Source organism: Miscanthus floridulus, chromosome 9, assembly GCF_019320115.1.
Source record: "Miscanthus floridulus cultivar M001 chromosome 9, ASM1932011v1, whole genome shotgun sequence".
Lineage (NCBI taxonomy): Eukaryota > Viridiplantae > Streptophyta > Magnoliopsida > Poales > Poaceae > Miscanthus > Miscanthus floridulus.
The window spans coordinates 139,688,948-139,708,144 of NC_089588.1; positions in this window are offsets into that span (position 1 = coordinate 139,688,948).

A 19,197-nucleotide genomic window follows, 5' to 3' on the forward strand; every position below is an offset into this window, starting at 1 on the left:
CTGTTGTTGCTGGTAAGAAGTCACCTTTTTTCTTAGAATATCTGGAGCTACGAAGAAGTACGGTTTCTCCGGGTTTCTCCTTGCTTCTTGATTCATTTTAAGTTTGTCATAGAATCTAGACATGTCTTTTTTATATGCATCAGTTCCTTCTTCCTTCTCTTCAGATATTATTTTGGGAATAGCCCTTGGTTTCACGGTGGCTTTCTTTGCAGGCGGGGACTGGTTCTTCATTTGAGGGGTTGGCCTCTTGCTAGGCTTCTTGGTAGGCGGGGGCGGGGGAGGCGTTGGAGACCTCCTTGGAGGTGTTGGCAGCGGCGTTGGAGACCTCCTTGGAGGTGGTGGCTGCGACGTTGGAGATCTCCTTGGAGATGGTGTAGATGCAGCCTCGTCTTCCAACATAATGTCATCGTACAGAGCACTATGATGATCTGGCGATTGAACAATTGGATTTAGGTTGGGGGAGGATCTGCTACAAAAAAAAGGAATGACATATTATTATGAGCAGATTGTTAATTATTTAAGCCAATACAAATTAATGATGTAGTGTTTTCATCCGCACGTACCTATGGTGAGGTAGTTCAGGAGGAGGTGGAGCCGACATCCCTGGAATGATGATGTAGCGCTTGCGCCATAGAATGAATGTCTTCTCCGCTTCTCCTAGAGTCTTCTCGCCATCACCTCCAGGAATGTCAAGAGGCAAATCACTAAAACCTTTTTCAGCTTTATCTACCGAGATGGTAGCATATCCTTCTTGGATTATATTCCCATGAATCCTTGGTGTCTTGGTTCGGTCGATACGATTAACAAGACCGATAGCCACCTTGATTGTAGAATTCTCCTTCGGAATGTGTAGCTCACACGTTGTACAAGGTTCAGTGACGTCATCCACAGGGAAGCGCAGTCCTGTGTCCCCTTGATTTGGTATCTCCGTGGAAGCGCAGCTGCTTTTCAACTGAACAGATTGGCTAATGTTGATTTCTAGCTCTAATGCCTGCTTACTTGCACTCACTGCTATTTGCACTTGCCTTCTGATTTCCTCCTGCATTCTCGCTTCAAGGTTTTTTTCCCGCTTCTGTGCTTCACGCACTGCTTCCTCCAATCTCTGGAGCCGCTCTGCCTCTTCTTCCTTCTTTCTCTGGCGACTTCTGTAAGAAGGTCTATCCTGAGGGAATCCATGCTCCCACGAGACACTTTCTTTGCCTCTAGTTCGGCCACCATGTTCAACAGTCCCGATGGCGTATGTCAGCTCATCCTTCTCTCTGTTGGGCCTGAACGCACCACTAGCAGTAGCTCTCTGAGCATAAAACAATCTTTCTGCTGCTTCTTGCAGTCTTGCGCCATAAACGCACTTCCCTGTCTCCTGGTCTAGTGTTTCCCCATGACCGAAAAACCAATTCTTTGCACGTTCTCCCCACTCGAGTGATTCTGGTCTGATACCCTTGGCAAGAAGGTCTGCTTCCATTTTGTTCCACTTCTTAATGGCAGTTGGGTAGCCACCTGATCCCAAGGTATGGTGGTATGTCTTCTGTTGGGCATTACGTTGGTTCTTTATCACCCGACTCACACCCTCTTCCGAAGTCTTGTACTGTACAAACTTATCCCAATAGGGCCTCTGCTTTGAGATCGGGCCTGGGACAGTAAAATCTGGTGCTATGTTCTTCTTGACATACGTCGTGTATAGGTGTTTCTTCCAAGTCTGAAACTGGGTGGCCATCTTCTTCATTGCCCAATCCCTAACTCGCTCCTTCAATTCATCACCATCTATTATATCATCATAACCATCTGTTTGGAGCGTGAAATGTACCAAGACATCATTCCAAATTAACGCCTTGTCACGATCGGAGACAAAACTGATATGAGGAGCATTGGTCTTCTTCTTCCATTCACGGGTACTAATCGGGAGCCGGTACCGTACAAGGTAACCACAGTGGTGCACAAATTTCATTTTATTCGGCCCCCCCGGTTCTCCTGTATCCACATTGAACTCCGAGATGATGAAGCGGCCCTCCAATGGCTTTTTGGGACCTCGAACATTTTTACTCTTCGTTGTAGTTGTTGATGTCGATCCAGAGGGCTACAAAACATAAACATTATTTTTAATGTCATGAGCACACATAAAGACATATGATAATATATATAGCTAATAATAAAAAATATATACTTGGCCAATCTGTTGTTGCTCATTTTGTTCAAGAGCTAAGTACTGACTCCCATCATCTGCATCCTCTTGCACGTTATTTTTAGCACCATCATCGCCGGCAACTTGAGTGCCAGTGTTGATCAAATTCATCATCAACTCCTCCTCATCCATGTTTCTCGGGTCGGCCATCTAGCTTCAAAAAACAAAACCAATATATAGTACATCAACAGCGCGGTTCGCCCTGGTGTGATTGTTTAGCATTAACGATAACGATAATACGAATGTTGATCAACTAGGCCACGAGAAAGGGCGGTGTGACAAGAGTGGTGGTGCTCCACTCCGCCGTATATATGTCTGTACACATGGGTGAACGAGGGCGGCGGTGCTCCGCCGTATACATAGAAACGCATGGACGAACGAGGGCGGCGGTGCTCCGCGACGTATATATACATGCATATGAATACAAATAACGTATATATACATGTCGGCGCGGTGGCCGGTGTGCTGACGACGACGACGTGAGGCGGGCCGGCGTGCTGACGACGACGACGACGTGAGGCGGGCCGGGGCGGTGTCGGTGCGTGATGTTGTGATCCTATGTACCATGTGAACCATGTAGTCATTCATCATATGAGAAACGTATAAGTCATTATGAAATGTAAGTATATGTGTCATTCATCATATTACTTTAGCAACATTAATATATTATATCTGTATATTCAAAGTTCACAAATGAAGAAACGTTGAAGTTTTCCTTCATTTGTCTGTAGCCATGCATGCAAGTCCAACCAAAACTGCTTACATCATCACATGTGATATTTTTTATAAACTAAAAAATGCTTAGTTTACAAACTGGGTATCAAAATTGAGTTCCTATTTGACCATTATATATCCTACAACAAATCCTTCAAAAAAGGACCCTACATGAATATATTTGGATAAAATTTCGTTAACAAACATTGATCTATGAAGATAGAAAAAATTCTTCTATTGAAACTGCATCTTGGAATAATGGCATATCATATAGTGATGAATATATGGCGGTTGATTGGCTGGATCATTTTCAGCTTTAGTGACAACGACAATGGTTTCCAAATAATATATAGCGTGTTTATTATACAAGCCATGGATTTACATCGATCTAATTAATTTCTAAGGTAATTTCATTGGTGGTCCTTAATTAAACTTGTCATGATTTTGTGATTCAAATATTCATTTTCAGTTCCTCGCTCGCTGCATATATAGAGTTCCAAATATATAGAGTTCCTCGCTCGCTGCATATATAGAGTTCCAAATATTCATTTTCAGTTCCTAGATTTTGTGATTCAAAATTTGGAATTTTTAATCGACCTCGAGCGTTGACATGGCTTCCACCAAAGTTTTACGTAGTTTTCGACGTGATCTATAATTCGGCAGTGGAGGGCTCGGTCGAATGTACAAAGACATCGACGAACATATCACCTCGAGCTCGGCAGTGGAGGGCCTCGGGCGCGGTGGAGGGGCCTCAGGCACGGAGGAGGGCGCGGTGGAGGGCCACGGGTCGCGCGGAGGAGGGGCACGGGCGCGCGCAGTGGAGGCCGCACGAGGAAGAAGAGGGCGGCGCTGGTGTCACGGAAGGCGCAGTGGGGCCACGGGCGCGGTGGAGGGGCCTCGGGCGCGGAGGAGGGCGCGGTGGAGGGCCACGGGTCGCGTGGAGGAGGGGCACGGGCGCGCGCAGTGGAGGCCGCACGAGGAAGAAGAGGGCGGCGCCGGTGTCACGGAAGGCGAATGGACGCAATGGAGGCGGCGCGAGGAAGAAGAGGGCGGTGGTGTTCGATGAGGAAGAAGACGAGCGGATCGATCTGCGCCAGGCGCTGGAGGTTATATATCAGAGAGAATTACTCCTGGTGCCAGCCACCAACCGGGAGTAAAAACCCTTTACTCCCGGTGCGTATTACCAACCGGGAGTAAAGGTCTCTTTACTCCCGGTGCGTGTTACCAACCGGGAGTAAAGGTATACCTTTACTCCCGGTTGGTAACACGCACCGGGAGTAAAGGGTTTTTTTTGGCGGGCCACGAAACTGCAGCCCACCTTTACTCCCGGGTGGGATTCCCACCCGGAAGTAAAGGTGGGCTGCAGTTTCGTTTCCCGCCTGTTTTAAGCAATAGTCTTGTTAAATACAATAGAAATGCAATAGTTTTTATTAAATACATAGTAAATTAAATAAAAGGCATAAAATTATTTTGTTAAAAATATGAATTTTCTTTTTGTTTATTGCACATAGGAAAAATCTATAACCTAACTTTTTTTATTTTTTGTTAGAATTATAAAACATAATGTAACTAATATTTATTATGTCGTTAATGCAAAAATGTAGTGTTTAATTAAAATTATTAAAACTATTGGTTTTGGACAGGAAATTTGTTTTCACGTCATTTTAACGTTAATATTTTAATTTTTCATCACTCGGTATCCTAATTACCTTTTTGAGAGAGAAATCCCACCAAATCAAACATTGATTTAATTTGAAACATGACATAATAAACATCTGAATTCACAATTATTACATAATATCTCAAACACACACTATATTAAATCACTATATCATCAAGTGGGCACAGCAGTGAACTTCTTCTTTACGTATGTCCCTTGGTTATGATCGCTTCGTAACCATGGAGTGTCCTCATCATTTACCAAGATGCTAGGGTCTTTGTTCACTTTGAAGGGCGGAATTCGGTCATCCTTTTCATATTCTTCTGACATGTCCGACTTGTCCTCAATTCCCACGATGACTCTTTTCCCTGAAAGAACTATGTGGCGCTTTGGCTCTTTGGTTGAGTCATTATCGTTTTTCCCTCTTTTTGGTTTGGTAGACATATCATTGACATAGAACACCTGATTCACATCCTTAGTAAGGACGAATGGTTCGTCTTTGTACCCAATATTACTAAGGTCTACTGTTGTCATTCCATACTCGTTGTCTACTGTTACCCCACCTCCGGTCACCTTGACCCATTGGCACTTGAACAATGGGATCTTCAAAGTAGGTGCATATTCTAGTTCCCATATTTCATCTATGCGTCCATAATATGTCTGCTTATTCCCATTCGGGTCTGTGGCATCTATGCGGACACCACTGTTTTGGTTGGTACTCCTTTTATCTTGGGCTACTGTGTAGAATATGTTCCCATTTATCTCGTACCCTTTGTATGTGACGATATGCCATGATGGTTGCATAGCCAATAAATATAGTTGCTCATGGATGCTCTCATCACCTTGACATTTTTTTTTTGCAACCAACCGCCAAAAGTTTCCATGTGCTTATGCGTAATCAAAGCTTCAGTCTTCCCTAGAAACTCGGATCGTAAGAGATCCTTATGTGTCTCAATATACGGATCTACCAAAGAGGAGTTCTGTAGAACTGTGTAGTACGCTTTATTGAAATAATCATCATCCGTACCAATATATGTTTTCCTCCCTAGTGTCCCCTTTCCGCTTAGTCTCCCCTCATGTCTCGATTCAGGAACACCAATCAAGTCAAGGTCGGGAATAAAGTCAACACAGAACTCAATGACCTCTTCTGTTCCATAGCCCTTGGCGATGCTTCCTTCTGGGCGAGCACGGTTGTGAACATATTTCTTCAGGACTCCCATGAATCTCTCTAAAGGGAACATGTTGTGTAGGAACACAGGACCGAGAGTGAAAATCTCCTTGACTAGGTGAACTAGGAGGTGTGTCATAATATCAAAGAAAGAAGGAGGGAACACCAACTCAAAGCTGACGAGACATTGAACCATATCATTCTGTAGTTTAGCTAGATCAGTTGGATCAATTGCCTTCTGAGAAATTGCATTGAGGAATGCACATAGCTTCATGGTGGCTAGACGTATATTTGGAGGTAGAATTCCTCTTAATGCAACTGGAAGTAATTGCGTCATGAGAACGTGACAGTCATGGGACTTTAAGTTACAAAATTTCTTCTCTGGCACATTTATAATACCCTTTATATTCGAGGAGAATCCAGATGGTACGTTGATGTTGTTTAAGCATTCAAACATGATTTCCTTCTCCTCTTTGCTTATAGTGTAGCTAGCAGGACGTAAGTAATGGCGTCCATCATCTATCTTCTCTGGATGCAGGTTGTCTCTTTCTCTCAAACAACACAGGTCCTGTCGTGCTTCAAATGTGTCCTTAGGCTTTCCATACACACCCATAAAGCCTAGCAGGTTCACACAAAGATTCTTCGTCAGGTGCATCACGTCGATCGAGCTACGGACCTCCAGGACTTGCCAATAGGGTAGGTCCCAAAATATGGACTTCTTCTTCCACATGGGTGCGTGACCGTTAGCGTCTTTTGGAATAGGTTGGCTTCCATGTCCTTTTCCAAAGACGACTTTCACATCATTGACCATATCGAGTACATCCTCACCGGTTCGGTTGCGAGGCTTGGTCAGGTGGTCTGCCTTCCCTTTAAAATGCTTGCCTTTCTTTCTTACGGGGTGATTTGCAGGAAGAAATCGACGATGGCCAAGGTACACGACCTTTCGACATTTTTTCAAGAATACACCTCTAATATCACCGAAGCAGTGTGTGCATGCATTATATCCCTTGTTTGACTGTCCTAAAAGATTACTTAGAGCAGGCCAATCATTGATTGTTACGAACAACAATGCTCGCAGATCAAAGTGTTCCTATTTGTACTCATCCCACACACGTACACCTTCTTTATTCCACAAAATGAGAAGTTCGTCAATAAGTGGTCTCAGGTACACATCGATGTCATTGCCAGGTTGCTTCGGGCCTTGGATGAGCACAGGCATCATAATGAACTTCCGCTTCATGCATAACCAAGGAGGAATGTTGTAGATACTTAGAGTAACAGGCCAAGTGCTATGACTACTGTTCTGCTCTCCAAAAGGATTGATACCATCTGTACTTAAAGCAAACCTTAAGTTTCTTGCGTCATTTGCAAACTCCGGGAATTCTCTGTCGATTGCTCTCCACTGGGACCCATCAGCAGGGTGTCTCAACATATTGTCTACCTTACGGTCTTCTTTGTGCCATCGCAACAATTTTGCATGTTCTTTGTTTCTGAATAGACGTTTCAAGCGTGGTATTATAGGAGCATACCACATAACCTTGGCAGGGATTTTCTTCCGCGGACGTTCGCCCTCAACATCACCAGGGTCATCTCGCCTGATCTTATACCGCGACGCATGGCATACCGGGCATGCATCCAATTTCTCGTACTCTTTGCCACGGTACAGGATGCAGTCATTAGGACATGCATGTATCTTCTCTATTTCTAGCCCCATAGGACAGACAACTTGTTTTGCTTCGTAGGTAGTGGCGGGCAATTCATTGTCCTTCGGAAGCATCTTCTTTTGAATTTTTAGTAACTCTCCAAATCCCTTGTCAGATACACCATTCTTTGCCTTCCATTGCAGCAATTCTAGTGTGGTTCCCAACTTTTTCTGCCCTGCATCACAAGTTGGGTACAACAATTTCTTGTGATCTTCTAGCATCCGCTCGAACTTGATCTTCTCCTTTTCACTTTCACATTCTCTTTGTGCGTCACGAATGACCTGAGAAAGATCATCAGCCGGCTCATCTTCTGCGGCTACCTCTTCTTCAGCTTCTCCCATTGCAGTATCATTGAAGCACGCATCATCGGGAATAATATCATTGTCGTCCCATTGTTCTTCTTCACCTTCTTCCATTACAACACCGGTTTCTCCGTGCTTTGTCCAACAAATATAGTTTGGCATGAAACCCGACTTAGAACAAGTGTGAATGAAGAGTCCTTGAGCAAGGATATTCCACCGTATTCTTACATATGGCACATGGGCAGCACATGAAACCATCGCGTTTGTTTGCCTCGGCCGCACGTAACAAAGAATGCACGCCGTCAATGAACTCTTGGGAGCGGCGATCAGCATTATACATCCAATGACGGCTCATCTGCATTACATGACATAAATACCATATTAAAACCTAGATCATAATTAATTATTTATACAACATGCGTGCCACCACAAAAGATACAAATTTATGAAAGCATCGCTACAATGTAGACAATCCCAACTACCACTAAAAGAACTAAAGCTAAAATACATTTCAGTAGCAGTAGGATTTCACGACCAATCTCAACTAAAACAGACAGATCCCCCGATTGTGCAACATCTTTGGGCTTCTTCGGCTGGATCACTGCCTCATTAGCCGTTGTATCTGCCTGTTGTGCAAGATATTTTTGCACGAGTTCAACATACTCTTCCTCACAGTAGAAGCCTGAACATCGTCCACTGCCATCCCACTAAAATTAAAACAAAAAATTAGAACTTTAATCACAACCATCATGAAAATAGGTATAAACTAACCATAATCATTAAATATGATAAAATAACTCACATTGCGATCCGGACACTTGTAGAAGATACGATCCTTATTGGGACCCTCCTTCTTCACTCGGTACTCCATCACAATCTTCGTCTCATCACGACACTTGCCGCATGGAATGAGAGGGAGGCCTGGCCTAAGTCGCTTTGGAAACCCATGAGAGGCCGAGGACCCGGAAGCAGTTGCCATCTACTCTCTATACTCATTTTTTAATACACTATAAATTTCTCCTTTTATAAACAAATAAAATTAAGAAACTATAAAATTATCTAGATCTCTAAACAATGATATTTTTAATGGTCATTGTGTTCTCGTCTTTTACTGCGGCAGGTAAGTAATTCACATGATATTTCTGCAAATTAACAGAAGAATGGGAGTGTACACACATAACAGACTACTGCGACGATATCAGGACGTGTGAATAAATAACCATCCATACTAGTTGACCTTGCTTACGTGATCATCTCGGCGAGCATTTCTCCACCGGACGGCACCGTACTTGGCCACGGAAGAGCTCCAATTCTACGAGGAAGGGAACACGGTCTTCCACGACCGTTGCCGCTCTCCCTCGTAGAATCAAAGCTCCTCCTTGACGTCCGTTACCGCTCGGCAGAGAACGTGCTCGCCGAGATGAACACGGTCCGCAAGTTCAACTAGTATGGATTTTCTATAATTTTCTAACTATTTTCTAAGTTTATATTTATATATATACTACGTTTGGGTACGGTGATTGACAGACTACTGCGACGATATCAGGACATGTGAATAAATAACCATCCGTACTAGTTGACCTTGCTTACGTGATCATCTCGGCGAGCATTTCTCCACAGGACGGCACCGTACTTGACCACGGAAGAGCTCCAATTCTACGAGAAAGGGAACACGGTCTTCCACGACCGTTGCCGCTCTCCCTCGTAGAATCAAAGCTTCTCCTTGACGTCCGTTACCGCTCGGCAGAGAACGTGCTCGCCGAGATGAACACGGTCCGCAAGTTCAACTAGCTACTTTAACCTTATTTCATGTAAATATGCAAGCTTGAAGTGATTTTGAGCTCAAATTGCTTACAAATGAAAAAAAACCAAAATAAAGAACCATATATATATATATATATATATAGTGAACAAAATGAGATAAGACAATGGTGAAAAATGAGAGTATGAGATTGGTAACCTTTACAACTGAAGAATCGACGGAGGAATCGAAGAAATCGATGGAGGAATCGAATAATGGATGGAGGAACAATGGAGGGAGGGAGGAAGCAAGAACACTAGTGCAGTGAGCTTCAAAATATGCTGAGCTCGGGCTCGGGGAGGAAGAAGGAGACGGCCGGGATATAAAGGGGGGACCTTTAGTCCCGGCTGGTGGCTCCAACCGGGACTAAAAGTAACTTTCCAACCCCGGGCGCAGCCACGGCCCAGGAGTAGACCTTTACTCCCGGTTGGAGCCCCCAACCGGGAGTAAAAGTATACCTTTAGTCCCGGTTGGTGGCTCCAACCGGGACTAAAGGTCCCTGCCACCTCTGTCTGGCGCAGTAGCCGTTGGGGCAGGGAACTTTAGTCCCGGTTGGAGACACCAACCGGGACTAAAGGTATTTCTAATCCCGGGCGTAAAAAATTCCGGGACTAGAGCCCATTTTGACCGAGGATCAAATGCCTGTTCTCTACTAGTGCTAGCTGGTGCGGGTGGACGACGCAGGTAAACTAAAAATACTCCTACATCAATTCGCTTAATTCCCTAGCTAGCGCCCATGGCGTGCTGCATCATTAATTGTGCATGTGTCGATCTGTCTAGATGGATATGCATGCAGGGTTGGTTTACTTAGGATCGGAAGACGTACGTGTAGCACCTTTTGCTTGTCTTCCTTGTTCGTTGTTTTTTTTTAGAAACTACCCAACCGTCCCTAAATAAGTGTCCTTTAAGAGCAAGTAAAGTAATAGGCTTATAGCCAAGTTAGTCCGCATTTTTGCGGATGTGGAGAAGAGAATAAAGGAAAGAGAGGAGAGGTTGGCTCCCATACAAGCAATAAGCTAGGCACGGAAGCATAGGTAGTAGTGGGTCCAATAGAGATGTATGTGAGTAGTAATAGGAAATAGAATGAAAACATGTACTAATAAAAAAAGTTTGTAGACAAATAGAAGACTAACTATTGTATTGCTTAGCTCATATAACTTGGCTTATAGCCAAGTACTTGGCTCTATTATTGACCTTTCTCTTAGAGCAAGTTTAATAATAGAGCCAAGTGTTTGACTATTAGCCAAGTTGCAAGAGCTAAGCCGCTATACAATAGTGGCCTTTTATTTGTCTATACGAATTTTTTTATTATTAGTTTTACACAGCCTCACATTCTCTTTCATAATCCTCCTCACATTCATTTAGTGTATGGACTTATTATTATCTATGCATCCGTGTCCAGCTTGTTGCTTGCATAAGAGCCAACTTCTCCTCTCTCTCCTCCCTTCTCTCCTTCACGTCAGCATTTGCTTAGCTATAAGCCAATTATTGTACATGCTCTTAGGAGTTGGGCACGGGAATTAAGGAAGAATGAAAAAGTAGAGAGTGCACAGGAAGTGAGGGGTGGAGGAGGAGAGAGATAAATATAGAGTTGTATTGGAAAGCGAGAAATACATTTATTTAGGGACAAATTTTGAATCCTAAAAGAACACTTATTCAGGAACAAAGGGAGTAGTAAGGTGGCCTGCGCATTTACGCGGCTAGATTTGTTTTAATTAAAAAGTAATTTTTTACTTTATTAGTTTGCTTTTGATATCAGCATTTCATTGAACAGTAGCTGTCTATTTTTTGTGTATAGTCTCTACAGTCACATGGTCCATCAATCTAATAACGTCAAGCTCATGTCGTCAATATGTATATGGTTTTTTAGCTATTGATGATCGAAGCTAAAACATTTTAATATATTACTTATCACAAAGCTATATGAAGTTTCATCACCTGGGTAATTACTGTGTTATATATATCCTGGACCCTCTAAATAAATGAAGTATTTATTTCTTTTATGTTGGTTAATGATCGATCTCATGTGTACCCTCAACTTATCAATTATATGTGTTGGCACCTTTTTTTTGCCACTAATTAATTGTTGTCTGGTTCTGGTCTTACGTGTTTTTGTGTATTAGCCTGAAATAATATTTTCCGGCGTGTTACCATGCTTTGGATTTGTACCTTTTCATTAAGGTTTTTATTTTTTATTTTATTCAAGGAAATATTTCGTTATATGAACAAACTTTTATACCGTTGCTAAATAATGTGGAGGTGATGATAAGCCGTGTAGAAAGAACAAAAAAAAATATGGTGCTCAGATGCGTGCATAACTCAGTCTGACCTAATTGAGTTAATTGGACTTTTGGTAATCTGCGCCTTGTTGCCCTTTGAGATCCTGCTTAAACAGCATAATATGTACTCCCTCCATCCCAAATTGTAAGTCATTCCAAGAATCTTGGAGAGTCAAAGTTTTTCAAGTTTGACCAAATTTATATAACAAAATAATAATATTTATCATACCAAGTAAGTATCATTAGATTCTTCATTAGTTATATTTTCATATTATACCTATTTGATGTCATCAATCTTTGTGTTTCTCTCTATAATTTTAGTCAAACTTAAAAAAGTTTGATTCTCCAAGATTCTTGGAATGACTTACAATTTGGGATGGAGGAAGTATGCAGTAGTGCCAACTATTCAGGAGTAGTAGCTCATGATAGGTTATATATAGTATTCACCCAGCAAATCAACTTTGCACATCAGTGCCTAATTCCAAGCGGCACGACAGATTAATCTTTAAATTCCTTTAATAAATCTATCAACTCTCGCTTATACTCAGGATCCAACTTAGCGAACAGGGCACGTCGGTAGAAACTAATAATCTTTTAAGCCGAACAAACCCAAACGAATAGGGCGATTGCTGCGATCTTTTGACAACATTCGCCTGAAGCATCGGATCAGGGAAACTGTTGATTAATTTAAATTCTCATGTAATCAAAACGACAAGGTCAATTATCGCGAACTGAGTGTAGGTTACTTGTGGTGGAACCTATCCACCGAGTTCGAGCCCCATACTCAGCATGGGTACTCCTATTTTCAACTAATATTCTTTTGATGGACGTCGTGCCCATTGAGTGAAAAAATTCGTACCCACTGAGTGGAAAATTTTATCCCACTCACCGTTGCTGATGCCAATAAGGAAAGAGACGGAGGAAAACAAAGAAGAGAGATTGGATTAGCAAATGGCTGATTGTAGCAAAAGCACGTACTATTCTGCCTTTCCAGATGACAGATCGACCTGGTCGTAACTATATAGCATCGAGAAGCTAAGACACGCACAGACTATTCTGCGTCCAGGCCCGTCGTCCCCCGACTCGGTTGCTAGCTTGCAATTAATGTCTAGCCAGCTCACGATTAAGCAAGAGATGGAGAGGGGAAATTCACACACCACTTGATTGTAGCGCGTTGGCTGGCTGCACTGAGTACTGTTGACTCAGCAAACAAGTGAAAAACCTAGTATTAGCTTATTTCCCGCGACTTCATTAATTTTGACTACATCATCACCTGTTCAGGTATGGAGTAGTCAACCACGAAATTTCCGCTGCAGGAGGGACTCATCGTACACCCAACTAATTAACCCACGAAAGCCAGATAGATAATGACCAGCCAAGAAACTTCTATAGTAGTATACTATTCTGCCTTTCCAGATGACTGATCGACCTGGTCGTAACTATATAGCGATCCAGAAACTAAGACACGCACATACTATTCTGCGTCCAGGCCCGTCGTCCCCCGGCCCGGTTGCTAGCTTCCAATTAATATTGCATTGTAGCGATCGAGAATTAAGACAGGCACAAACTATTCTGCGTCCAGGCCCGTCGCCCCGCGGCCCGGTTGAATATTGCGTTGCGTTGCGCTGTCTAACCAGCTCGCGATCGATTAAGCACCAGATGGAGAGGGGAAATTCACACACCACTTGATTGTAGCGCGTTGGCTGGCTGCACTGAGTACAGTTGACTCAGCAAACAAGTGAAAAACCTAGTATTAGCTTGTTTCCCGCGACTTCATTAATTTCGACTACATCATCACCGGTTCAAGTATGGAGTAGTCAACCACGAAATTCCCACTGCAGGAGGGACTCATCACACCTATAACTAATAACTAACCCACGAAAGCTAGATAGATAATGACCAGCCAAGAAATTTCCGCCGCGCGCATTTTCGCCGCTATATACTCCTCCATTTATAAATATATGACGTTTAGGACAAGTTATTTAGTTAAAAAATGAACTAATTTGGTTGTCCTAAACGTCGTATATTTGCGAATTAATGGAGGGAGTAGTATTACAGTAGGGAACTTGTTTTGCTTGTACTGTCGTCTATATATATGCACGTCGAGCGCAGGTATAGTAGCCTCAGCTCCCTTGAAGGATCGGACTCTTTGCAAACAAATAATCCAGCTAGATCAGGCCCTTAAGCTCTCGATCGGCGCCGCAGCTCTTTGATATCTAGCTGGTGCGGGCGGACGACGCAGGTAAACTAAAAATATATACTCCTACATCAATTCCCTTAATTCCCTAGCTAGCGCCCATGGCGTGCTGCATCATTTGTGCATGTGTCGATCTGTCTAGATGGATATGCATGTAGGGTTGGTTTACTTAGGATCAGAAGACGTACGTGTAGCACCTTTTGCTTGTCTTCCTTGTTCGTTGTTTTTTTTTTAGAAACTACCCCCTCCGTCCCTAAATAAGTGTCCTTTAAGAGCAAATACAGTAATAGGTTTATAGCAAGTTAGTCAACATTTTTGCTGACGTGGAGAAGAGAAGAAAGGAAAGAGATGAGAGCTTGGCTCCAATGCAAGCAACAAGCTAGGCACGGAAGCATAGGTAGTAGTGCGTCCCGATAGAGATGTATGTGAGTAGTAATAGGAAATAGAATGAAAACATGTAATAATAAAAAAAATTTGTAGTCAAATAGAACACTAACTATTGTATTGCTTAGCTCTTATAACTTGGCTTATAGCCAAATATTTGGCTCTATTATTGACCCTTCTCTTAGAGCAAGTTCAATAATAGAGCCAAGTGTTTGGCTATTAGCCAAGTTGCGGAAGAGCCAAGCTATACAATAGTGGTCTCTTATTTGTCTATAAGAAACTTTTTTTATTATTAGTTTTACACAGCCTCACCTTCTCTTTCCTAATCATCCTCACGTTCATTTAGTGTATGGACCTATCATTGTCTATGCATCCGTGTCCAGCTTGTTGCTTGCTTAAGAGCCAAGTTCTCCTCTCTCTCCTCCATTCTCTCCTCCACATCAGCATTTGCTTAACTATAAGCCAATTATTATACCTGCTCTTAGGAGTTGCGCACGGGAATTAAGGAAGAATGAAAAAGTAGAGAGTGCACATGAAGCGAGGGGTGGAGGAGGAGAGAGATAAAGATAGAGTTGTACTGGAAAGCGAGAAAGACATTTATTTAGGGATAAATTTTAAATCCTAGAAGAACACTTATTTAGAAACAGAGGGAGTAGTAAGGTGGCCTGCGCATTTACACGGCTAGATTTGTTTTAATTAAAAAGTAATTTTTTACTTTATTAGTTTCCTTTTGATATCAGCATTTGAAACTGTAGTTGTCTATTTTTTGTGTATAGTCTCTACAGTCACATGGTCCATCAATCTAATAACGTCAAACTCATGTCGTCAATATGTATATGGTTTTTTTAGCTATTGATGATCGAAGCTAAAACATTTTAATATATTACTTATCACAGAGCTATATTAAGTTTCATCACCTTGGTAATTACTGTGTTATATATATCCTGGACCCTCTAAATAAATGAAGTATTTATTTCTTTTATGTTGTTTAATGATCAATCTCATGTGTACCCTCAACTTATCAATTATATGTGTTGGCACCTTTTTTTGCGACTAATTAATTGTTGTGTCTGGTTCTGGTCTTACGTGTTTTTGTTTATTAGCCTGAAATAATATTTTCTGGCGTGTTACCATGCTTTGGATTTGTACGTTTTCATTAAGGTTTTTATTTTTATTTTATTCAAGGAAATATTTCATTATATGAACAAACTTTTATACCGTTGCTAAATACTGCGGAGGTGATGATAAGCCGTGTAGAAAGAACAAAAAAAAATATGGGGCTCCGATATGTGCATAACTCAGTCTGACCTAATTGAGTTAATTGGACTTTTGGTAATCTGCGCCTTGTTGCCCTTTGAGATCCTGCTTAAACAGCATAATATGTATGCAGTAGTGCCAGCTATTCAGGAGTAGTAGCTCATGATAGGTTATATATAGTAATCACCCAGCAAATCAACTTTGCACATCAGTGCCTAATTCCAAGCGGCACAACAGAATAACCTTGTCCTTCCGATCCAGAGTTATTTATATCTGAGCCCAACCTGGCAACAGGCGCAGAACTTTGTTGCACTACTACTCAAAGGCAGCATAAGCAAAGCAACCATGCATGGGTTCTTTAGGGGTCGGAAGAGAGGCGGATGCTGATGCATGGAGCCACTAAAATAGACCAGTCTCTGAATTTCCAACGTTGTGAGCATGAGGTGTTCCTGAATAGATAATACCTTCATTAGAATCAAGCAATGCAAATTAAACGAACGGTAAACACTATTGGAGTACGTGATGGTCATTTGACCCAACGTGCCTACCTTTGACTGTATATCTCATGGCGTTTCGAGCTAGTCCTGAATCTCGAACTTGTTTGGCTGAGCTAGGGCCCAACGCACAACTTCCTGTGCTAGCGGAGATGTTGCAGGGAGCTGCATGACTTGCGTTAAAGCTTGGCAGCTTGCAACGTCTTCCTGCTTGCCTGCTTTGCAGCTCCGATCCTTTCTTTATGACATATATCTGACGACCAAATTCGCACATCATATCGAAGCTCACGTTGCTGTCGTCGGATCGGATCGGAGAAGCTAGCTGCCGGCCGGTGATCAAGTACAGCTGTACAGGCTTCCGGCTCTTTGCTGAAACTGATCTGCCTCCGCGCTCTTTGTTGCACGCAACCTAATCGGGTGCAGAGGAGCCACAGGACCATTGGCTTGGCATCACCTTCACTACCGGAATCCTTAAATTTGTCGAGTGTTTTTATGTTTGCCTAGTGTATTCCCTCGGGCACTCGGCGAAAAAGTTCTTTGCCGAGTGCCACGCTAAAAACACTCGGCAAATAGGACGTTTTGCCGAGTGTCAAAACAAAAACACTCGACAAATAGGTTGTTTGCCGAGTGTTAAAAAAATACACTCAGCAAACAAAAATAAAATCATTTTTCTGAAAAAGAAAGAGAAGAAAAAAAATGAAAAAAAAACTTTGCCGAGTGCTCAGATCTGAAACACTCGGCAAAAAAAAGTAGAAGAAGAAAAAATTAAAAAAATAACTTTGCCGAGTATCCCATCTAGAGCACTCGACAAACAACATAAATATCTACTTAACCGCGCCCAGCACCCCACCCGCCCTCAGCGCCCCCTCCCCTTCTCTCTCCTCCTCCCAGCGCCCCCTCCCCTTCTCCGCGCACGCGCCCGCGCCGCCCCCTCCCCGCGCCCGCGCACGCGCCGCCCCCTCCTCCCTCTCGGCGCCGACACGGCCCCGCCCTCCCTTCCTCCATCTCCGGCGCCAGCGTGGCCCGCCCTCCCCTCCTCCCTCGCCGGCGCGGCCCGCCCTCCCTTCCTCTCCCTCGCCGGCGTGGCCTGCCCTCCCCTCCTCCCTCGCCGGCACGGCCCGCCCTCCCTCTCCTGATCCGGCGGCGCCGCCCCCCTCCCGGCCCTCCCTCTCCAGATCCGGCGCGGTCGCCCCCTCCTCTCTGTTCCTCGGCGGTGGATCCGGCGCGGCCGCCCCATCCTCTCCCTCTCTTCCCACCGCCGGCTCCCCTCCCCCTCCTCTCCTTCCTCTCTCTTCCCCGGCGGCGGATCCGACGCCCCTCCCCCTCCTCTCCCTCCTCTCTTTTCCCCGGCGGCGGATCCGGCGCCCCTCCCCCTCCTCTCCCTCTCTTCCTCGGCGGCGGATACGGCGCGGCCGCCCTCTCCTCTCCCTCCCTTCCACGGATCCGGCGGCCGCCCCCTCCTCTCCCTCTCTTCCCACCGCTGGCGCCCCTCCCCCTCCTCTCCTTCATCTCTCTTCCCCGGCGGCGGATCCGGTGCGGCCTCTCTTCCCCGGCGGTGGATCCGGCGCCCCTCCCCCTCCTCTCCCTCCTCTCTCTTCCCTGGCGGCAGATCCTGCGCCCCTCCCCGTCCTCTCCCTCTCTTCCCCGGCGGCGGATACGGCGCGGCTGCCCCCTCCTCTCCCTCTCTTCCCCGGATCCGGCGGCCACCCCCTCCTCTTCCTCTCTTCCCCGGCGGCGGATCCGGCGTGGCCGCCCCCTCCTCTCCCTCTCTTCCCCGGATCCGGCGGCCGCACCCTCCTCTCCCTCTCTTCCCCGGCGTGGTGGTGGTGGGCGGCGGTGGCTTGGTGGTGGTGGCTCATGGTGGCGGCCGTGAAGCCGGGGAGCGGAGGCGAGACGCAGGGGAAGGGCGCCGCCGAGGATACCGACGGCGGCCGGCGGAGACCGGCCGGTGTGGCTTTTTTTATTTTTCGAAAAAAATATTTGCCAAGTGTATTTTGGGCACTCGGCATTGCCGAGTGTCCGACAAAAAACACTCGGCAAAGTAGCGTTTGCTGATAACCAGTTTGCTGATAACACTCGGCAAACCGTTTGCCGAGTGTTTTTGTGGCTTCGTCGACAAAGCTCCTGAATCCGGTAGTGCTTGCAATTCTTGGGTCTCTAAGAGCTGGAGAGATACTTAGGCTGATTATTCCATCATCAGGGGTGCGTCACGCTAGCTTCTCCGGACCTCGTTCGCATCCGATGGCTGCTACATCTGCTTCCCAGAGTCCTCGAGGCCGTTGCGCGCTACCACTTCCGCTGCTGCAGACTCTTGCAATCACAGTACCGGCCGGACACAGTGTCAATGGCGATGGCGTCTCGATCTCTCCATGACCCGTGGGAACCCTTGAAAGCTTCCTGCTGTTATGATCTGCTTGCTTTGCATCACGATTGATGATTACCTAATAAAGTTTGATAGATTCTATTCCAACATGGTAAAATAATCTCGTATTTGACATTTTCATATGTCTCCTGGTCAATTCAAATACACATATGTGATCTATCTCGCTACTATCTAATACAAAGGATATTCTATCTTTAGTCCGTTCATCAAATGCATAATAGGATAATCTTTCTTCCCATCATATCACAAATCAATCACAGTTGTACCCACTAAAATCAATGGTAGTTATTTTTTTCTAGTTTCTACGATTAACGTGGTAATTTCTAAGCCTTGAGAGCAAACGTGGAGGCTTCTTTTGTTGGCCAAATTCTAAGATAACTAGTCAAGTGACCCGCGCATTTGCGCGGCTAGACACATAATTTGTTCCTCCCTCTTGGATATTTTCAATTTGATTTTGTTACTTTTCAAGCACTTTGATTGGTATTGCAAAGCAAGTGAATATGTCATGATCTTTTTTTTTCCTGTATATTTTTAGCTCCGGATGCAAGTCATCATACACACCGTAAACTTATTAATATATGACATTTGGGATACATACAATCTACTGTTATTAAGAAATTCAGTGGTTACTTTGTAAAAAAAATGATAGTATTAAGCTATAAAATTCATGTGTTTT